The 8,742-nt window shown below is 41.6% G+C and overlaps 1 long non-coding RNA gene across 1 annotated transcript; it reads left to right on the top strand.

The window, feature by feature from the left end:
* The first annotated feature begins 237 nt into the window (after nt 1-237).
* Nucleotides 238-637, top strand: LOC125057848. The gene is made up of 2 exons (XR_007118269.1): nt 238-421; nt 500-637. It is a non-coding gene; the product is annotated as an uncharacterized LOC125057848 (long non-coding RNA).
* Nucleotides 638-8,742: the final 8,105 nt, after the last annotated feature.

The following is an 8,742-nucleotide window of genomic DNA, read 5'->3' on the forward strand; positions in this document are numbered from 1 at the left end:
ACAATTACTATTTAGATCGGAGCTGTCCACAAAAACAAATATTATTTAGATTGGTTAGGTTAGAGTTAGTATATGAATATTTAGTCGCCGAAGGCGACCAGGACGCCGAGAGGCCGAGGCTTGAATAAACAATTACTATTTAGATCGGAGCTGTCCACAAAAACAAATATTATTTAGATTGGTTAGGTTAGAGTTAGTATATGAATATTTGGTCGCCGAATTTTCAATTATTTTTTAATATTAAAATCGAATACAAAAATCGATTTTCACTTTAAAAAAAATCGATTATTTTTCACATCCCTATTAATTTTATAAACTTAATCGGCCATTTTGAATGTGGTTTATGCTAGACTAGCGGTAATTAGTTTTACAGTGCAAAGTTTACTTTATAAATCCGTTTCTTTTTTATTTTCACGTGAAAGTGCGTTATTTTATTTGCATTTTTTGAAACTTGGCTTTACATACATAATCAACACTGATTTCTCGCGATCATTTTCAGATTTATAGTGATGGCGTCTACAAGTTTTACTCGTGAAAATGATTTTGAGGACGATGGGTCCATTGTGAATCGTGACTTGAATAGTGAGGAAGTGATCACATTTTCCGGAGCAAAACTCACTTGGAGGTGTTCCAATGAGGTCCTCCGAGACTCCTAAATAATTAGTATCGTCAAAAAAGTGCGATGGTATTCAAAACTGTTACCCCTAACCTTACCTTACCTAACTAACCTAACCTAACCTAACCTAACCTAACCTAACCATTAACCTAACCTAAACCTAACCTTACCAACTAACCTTACCCTAACCTAACCTAACCTATCCTAACCTAACCTACCTACCTAACCTAACTAACCTAAACCAAACCTAACTAAACCTAACCTAACCTAACCTAACCTAACCTAACCTAACCTAACACCTAACCTAACTAACCTAACCTAACCTAACCTAACCTAACCTAACCTAACCTACACCTAACCTTACCTAACCTAAACCCTAACCTAACTAACCTAACCTAACCTAACCTAACCTAACCTAACCTACCTAACTAACCTAACCTAACCTAACCTAACCTAACCTAACCTAACCTAACCTAACCTAACCTAACCTAACCTAACCTAAACCTAACCTAACACTAACCTAACCTAACCTAACCTAACCTAACCTAACCTAACCTAACCTAACCTAACCTAACCTAACCTAACCTAAAACCTAACCTAACCTAACCTAACCTAACCTAACCTAACCTAACCTAACCTAACCTAACCTAACCTAACCTAACCTAACCTAACCTAACCAGTCTGCGTCCAAACGCGAAGCGAAACAGTCAAAATCCGCGTCGCTCCGCGCCTTAAAAAGTTTCTAAAAATCCTAAAAGTGGTATTTCGTAAGATATTAGTGCAGTGTGATATATCATTAGATGCGCGCTATCGCGATCTATCTTTTAGTGTTAAATTCAGTTTTTTAAGTTTACGTTTTATATTTTATTTTTTCAAAAAACATTAAAATTTTCCGTTTTTTCCATTTTAAAAATAGTGTTCATAACTTTAAAAATCAAAAAATAGTGCTGTGTTGTAGAGCAAATTTTGCTCTACATTTCGACAAAAAATTTGAGGATAAGGACTCACATTTGAGGATAATAGAGCTCAAAAACCAGAAAAAGGTAAATAACTTTTAAATTAGATCGGTAATACCACAATATTATAGCTTAAATAGATTGTCCTTATCAAGGGCTACCGATTGATACCCATATTGACACTTCTGGACCAACCACTGATTTATTGGGGACCAAAATAGGGGTTTCATCCCCCAGCCTGCAGCCCCTAGAGTTAGGGAGCATATTATACAATAATAAGATACGCTAGACGGAAAGCTATCAAAAGACATATTGATTGTTAAAATCGGAAAAGGAATATCCCCTCAAACTCCAAGAATACAGTTTTTGGGGGTGAACCACCCCCAAACATTAGAACACCAAATTAAAATTACGATAAGGACAAAGTACAGAAAATAAGCTACCGACTGACACCAGTATCATCAATATTCGCCCAGTAACTTAGGAACCACGACCAGGAATAGCTTGGAACCCAGGGTTTCCAGGGGATCCACACCTCCCAAAAATCGAAATCTACCACCATCTTATAGCCCGCACAAGATTCCATCGGATTAGTTCCAAACCGCACATCACACTTTTTCACCTGCCCAACTGGACACCAAGTCATCAGGCGACCAGCTGGAACAGCTCCTGCTCCAACACCAACGGCTTGTCCTCTCCGGGGGCAGCCAGAAAACACCTATCACCACTACATTACGAGCAACAGCTGGCGAGCAATCCTGGTCCTTAACACAAGGTAGGGTGGATTACCAGCCCCAACTTCATAAAATTATCAAACTTTTAATTTTTTGTCTGAAACCCACCGAGCTTGGGCTTATTTAAACCAACTCGGCGAGGCGAATTCGATAAAGCCCATAGTTTCCCTCATTAACCCCCCTATTTTCTATAAAAAACTATTTTTTCCCCCTCTAGCGCCAAATCTCCCCCCCTACCCCTACCCCCTCGAGTTGGGTATCAAACAGCTCAGCTCGAAGAGGTGCATAGAACTGTCTACATTTCAGCCCCCCCTCACCCCCCTCCGCAGACATGCTTCCCCGAACCCCCCCAAAATCGACCAATCCTGACATTCCGTCACCCCTCACGACCACAGCAGCTGCCAGGCGGTCCCTAGTGGACACCCTGAGCCCTGCTTTCACCCGCTCAGCTCCCCCTGCGGAGTCCACATACATTGAGATGGCGAGAGAATACAGAAAGAAAGGCCTGGACGCAGTTTTAGCCTCCCGCAACATTAAGGGCGAGCTAAAAACTGCGATCACAGAGGCAATTAACGGCCTCTTTGGAGTCGTCGCCATGCTTGACCCATCCACCCCCTCCCCTCCCCAAACCCTCACACCACAGGCCACCAATACCACAGCAACACAATCAAAGGACACACAACAACAACTAATACAAAAAATCGAGGCCCACTCTCGATTACTCGAACAATCCAACAAGGCCTTGCATGAACATACCAGGGCCCTAAAGGCATGTCCTAAACCCGCACCGACAGGGTCAATGCCAGTGGCGGAGGACCCGCATAGGATCTACCAATCTTACGCCAAGGTCACCTCCACCCCCAAACCCCCTGCAGGCCCTTCCGTTGTAGTGTCCGGAGAGGGTCTCGACACTGCAGAGCAGATAATAACACAAATAAGTAAATCAGTTAATTTCAGAGAGGGCGGGTACGCCCCTTTAAAGGTTACCCCGCTATCTAAAAACAAAATAAAACTTGTGTTCGAAAAAGAAGAGCATAAGCTACATACACTAACACAACTACAAAAAAATACAATTATAAAAACTCAGGAAGAAAAAAGAATCGACCCAATGATTATACTCAAAGGCGTTAACAAATCAACACCCGAAGCCGAACTAATAAAGACGATCAAAGATCAAAACCCTACACTCTCCGGCCACACATTCAGCACAAAATTTATATCTAAGAACAGGAACACAACACTTTACAACATTGTACTCAACACTTCACCCTCTGCCTGGAAGGCATTTGCCGACCTAGGCAGGGTTAACATAGGGATGCAGCGCGTCCATTGTAGCAACTTTTCACCGTTTAGGCAGTGTCAAAATTGCCTAAACTTTGGACACACAAAAAGCCGTTGCCCCGCTAATACACCCACTTGCGCCAAGTGCTCTGCTCACCACCCCACCGCAGAATGCAAGGCGCAAGACAACAAGTGTGCCAATTGCCTTGAGCATAACGCTCAGTACAAATCAAACACAGACACTCAACACCGCGCCGACTCGGAAAGGTGCCCCAAAGTGACAGCTATGCGTGCCCGCGTTGAGGCTAAAGTCAATTACGCGTAAAACATGCACAAAAATATTAAATTCATACAGGCGAACCTTGACCGGTCTCGCAACGCTACACAAGAACTAAAACACCACTTCATCACAAATAAACTCGACATCGCCATTATATCCGAACCCTACACATACAATAACACAGTTAAAAATATTGCAGGCCTCCGCGTGTTTCAGTCCGATTCGGCGGACACAACGAAAGCCTGCATTATAACCCGCACAGACATCAACGCACACATCATATCTCAATACACCACAGGGAATATAGTAGTTATTGCTATACCCACTAAAACAAAAACTCTATACATTGCGTCGGTTTACGTTGAACCGAAAACCGACACCAATAACACCCTAGACATACTAGACACATTCACAAAAACATACACTAACTCAAACATCGTAATTGGCGGCGACTTTAACGCGTGGCACCAACTCTGGGGCAGCCCCCGTAATAACCCACGGGGACAACAATTAATAGATACATTAAACTCCAACGATCTCTACATAAACAACACAGGTAACACACCCACTTTCCAAACAATTACACATGGAACGGAGAGGTCCTCTATTATCGACCTCACACTCTCATCCATACACACCTATCACCACATACACAAATGGGCAGTCAAACAGCGTTTGTTCCCATCTACACAACACAATCCTATAGGATTCGTATTGGATTGTCAAACGGATCCTATACCACACGCCACAAACAATAGCACATTTAAATACAACACCAGCAAGGCAAATTGGCACACTTTTAAAGAAACACTCCACACATTAATAACTCAACAACACACGCTCAAATCAAATATATTTTCACTATCAGCACAACAGTTAGACGACTTTGTTCTATCCCTCACCGACACAATAAATGACGCTTGCCTGGAATCTTTCGCAGTTAAAACAGGACTGAGAAAGCCACAAGCACCCTGGTGGAGTGAAAGACTAGAACAACTGAAAAAACAATGTATCAGCCTACACCATGAAATACACACACACTCAAAACACAAGCGTACGCCTCCTACAGACCTATTAAACACGTATTACGAAACAAAACTCGTATACACACAGACACTTAGGAAAACATCTACAGACCATTTCAGGCTATTCTGCAACGCACAAGGCGCAGAAGACGTCTGGTCTGTAACTAACAGATTACTCAAATCCAACAACTCCATTCAACCCCGTACCCTTAAGGTAAACAACAAATTCACACGCAATGAGGAGGAGACATCACAGGCACTACTCACACATTTTTACCCCGACGACGCCCCTGACACGGACGTAAAACACACGAACATGCGCAACAACTCCAGTCTACTACCCGACACAGAGGATGACCCTCCGTTCACCTCTTCTGAAATAATCTCAGCGATCGAATCCATCCGACATACCAAAGCCCCAGGCAAGGACCACCTCACTAGTGACATCTGCCTGGTCTTTGCCCAAAATTACCCCGAACTAATAACCAACATAATGAATCGCTGCCTACAACTTTCACACTTCCCAACCATGTGGAAAGAGGCGATAGTCAAGGTTATACCAAAACCAAATAAACCTGACTATACCAATCTTAGCTCTTTCAGACCCATAGGGCTAATCCCTGTGTTCGGAAAAGTACTGGAGAAACTATTCACCAAACGCCTCACATATAATGCGCACAAGCTTAAGCTACTGAACCGAGCACAATTCGGCTTCACCGAACAAACAAGCACTATACACGCCGTACAGAACACTTTGGATATCATAAAAAACTCAAAACGACACAAACAACACACCATAGCCGTATCCCTCGATATCAAAGCCGCCTTTGATAACGCTTGGTGGCCGGCGGTACTGAACGGATTACGGTTAGTCAAGTGCCCTCTCAATATATACAAATTAATTCAAAATTATCTAACCAACAGATCAGTAACACTCCATATGGGCAATGCAAGCACAACACGCAACACACAAAAGGGATGCATCCAGGGGTCGGCATGCGGTCCGATTCTCTGGAACATCATACTCAATACACTATTAAACACTACACTCCCACCAGGGTGCAACATCCAAGCGTTCGCGGACGATGTCATCCTATTAATTACACACAAAGACATCAATGAACTAGAGCTCCAAGCCAACCAAGCATTGAACACCATAAAAGAATGGGGCGAAGGGGTCAAACTCCAGTTTGGCCCCGACAAAACTCAGATCATTGCGTTCTCCAAACCTGCGCAAAACTGCAAAATATACTTCAACAACACACTATTATCATTCACACACAAAATTAAATATTTGGGCATCATTTTAGACAATAAACTAACATTCAAACACCACATAGAACACATCACTACTAAAGCAACACACATATTTAATAAGCTCGCGCTATTTACACGACCCACATGGGGACCACACCCTGAAAACATAAGGCTCATTTACAAAATGGTAATTGAGCCAATAATAACTTACGGTGCCTCGATCTGGGGTCACGCGGCAAATAAAAAATATAATAGGAAATTACTATTAAAGACGCAAAGGGGATTCGCTCTGCGAGTCACCAGAGCGTTCAAAAACGTCTCCACTAATGCGGCCGTCGCTCTCGCGGGATTCGTTCCCTTAGACCTTAAGGTCCTCGAGTCCTGCGAGATCGAGGTGGCACGTATTAAGGGAGCAAGCAAACACATACCGGATGACATCCCAGTTGAACGACCAACACTATTCACCGAACTCTTACACCCCGCTTCCAGACCACTCATCAAATACAGAACATATAAAAACAACCTCGACAAACACACGGCCGACAACACCATTAACATATACACAGACGGGAGCAAGCAGGAGGCGGGGCAAACAGGAGCCGCCTACGTTGCTTACTCTCCTAACAACACGCAAATCATTCACAAATGGAAGCGGAAGCTACACCCAACATGCACGGTGTTCCAAGCCGAACTGGTTGCTATAAAGGGAGCCAGCGACTGGGCCATCGCACACTCACCCAAACAACAAAACAAAAACATACACACATACACAATTAATTCCGATTCGATGGCAGCGCTACAAGCGATCGGCCAACCAAACAATACACACAATATAGTCACTGACATACATAAAAACATAACCAATAATCCACACATAAACATAAAGTTCAACTGGGTCAAAGGTCACGCCGGTATAGCTGGCAACGAGGCGGCCGACGAGGCGGCCAAATCAGCCGCAAACTCCCATCTTAAATATTTCTATATACAATGCCCGATGGCACACATTAAACAGTTAGCTAAACAAGAAACCGCCAGACTATGGGACAAGCGGTTCAACGAAGAACCCACAGCAAAACACACTAAACACCTCTTACAAAATATTCAAAACATTAATACATTCATAAAACTATACCCAACTACATTTCAAATCACACAGTTACTCACTGGGCATTCCTTCGCCAAAGATCACCTTAAACGCTTCCACATCACAGACAACGACACATGCCCTTGCGACACAAACACTACACAAACACTCCAACACTTAATAGAGGAATGCCCACGCTTCGAACGCCTTAGATACAGTCACTTACAGAAAAACAGAAAATCCCACAATCCCTACTCCCTAACCGACAACAAACCCCAAACCATAGAATCCCTTCTAAGCATGGTCACAAAGATTATTGATTCCTTAAAAGAGTACAATAATCCACAAATAACGGGCTCGTAATCCACCCTAAATGTCATCGGAACCCAAATAAAAGACATTATTCAACTATTACCACAATTTTATTCTTAATTTTATATGTAAATAAAAGACATCATTCTAACCATTACCATATTTTAATTATTAATTTTATATGTACAACCTTTTTCCATTTACATATACAAAAATATTGTTACTTTCCACTCAATATACATAATACTATGTGAACCTAGAAACTTAGAACTTACAAAAGATGTTAAAATTACAACAACCTCTAGCACAATATGTCACCCCATATTAAGATTTTCCATTTATTTCTTAACCTGATTATCGTACTGTAATATATTTAAGCTTAACCCTATAACAAACTGTATTAGCCCATAAGACCCTTACTCATAAGATTATTGTAAAACGCAACTTAATGAAAATGGTTTACAAATTCATTGTGTACATCTTTATTTTTTTTACTTTCTAAACTTACACTTAAGAATTTTACCTCTATTGTGTTTTTCTCGTAGATATTAATCATATTGTAAAATTAGTTATAAGAAATTAGTTTATAAGACGCGGACTCTAATCGGGTGGTTGAGGGAAGGAAATTGTATCAAATAGCAAAAACAACCCTCAACCACCCTACCCATGTCCAAACCAAATAATTGTATTTTCTAAATAAAACACTTGTACTGAAAAACTTAATTATAGCTTAGCTTCCTCGGCCCCGGGGCGTAAGTCGCCGGGGAGGTAGGCCCACTAGCAATAAAAAAAAAAAAAAAAAAAAAAAAAAAAAAAAAAAAAAAAAAACCTAACCTAACCTAACCTAACCTAACCTAACCTAACCTAACCTAACCTAACCTAACCTAACCTAACCTAACCTAACCTAACCTAACCTAACCTAACCTAACCTAACCTAACCTAACCTAACCTAACCTAACCTAACCTAACCTAACCTAACCTAACCTAACCTAACCTAACCTAACCTAACCTAACCTAACCTAACCTAACCTAACCTAACCTAACCTAACCTAACCTAACCTAACCTAACCTAACCTAACCTAACCTAACCTAACCTAACCTAACCTAACCTAACCTAACCTAACCTAACCTAACCTAACCTAACCTAACCTAACCTAACCCTAACCTAACCTAACCTAACCTAACCTAACCTAACCT

Source organism: Pieris napi, chromosome 17, assembly GCF_905475465.1.
Source record: "Pieris napi chromosome 17, ilPieNapi1.2, whole genome shotgun sequence".
Lineage (NCBI taxonomy): Eukaryota > Metazoa > Arthropoda > Insecta > Lepidoptera > Pieridae > Pieris > Pieris napi.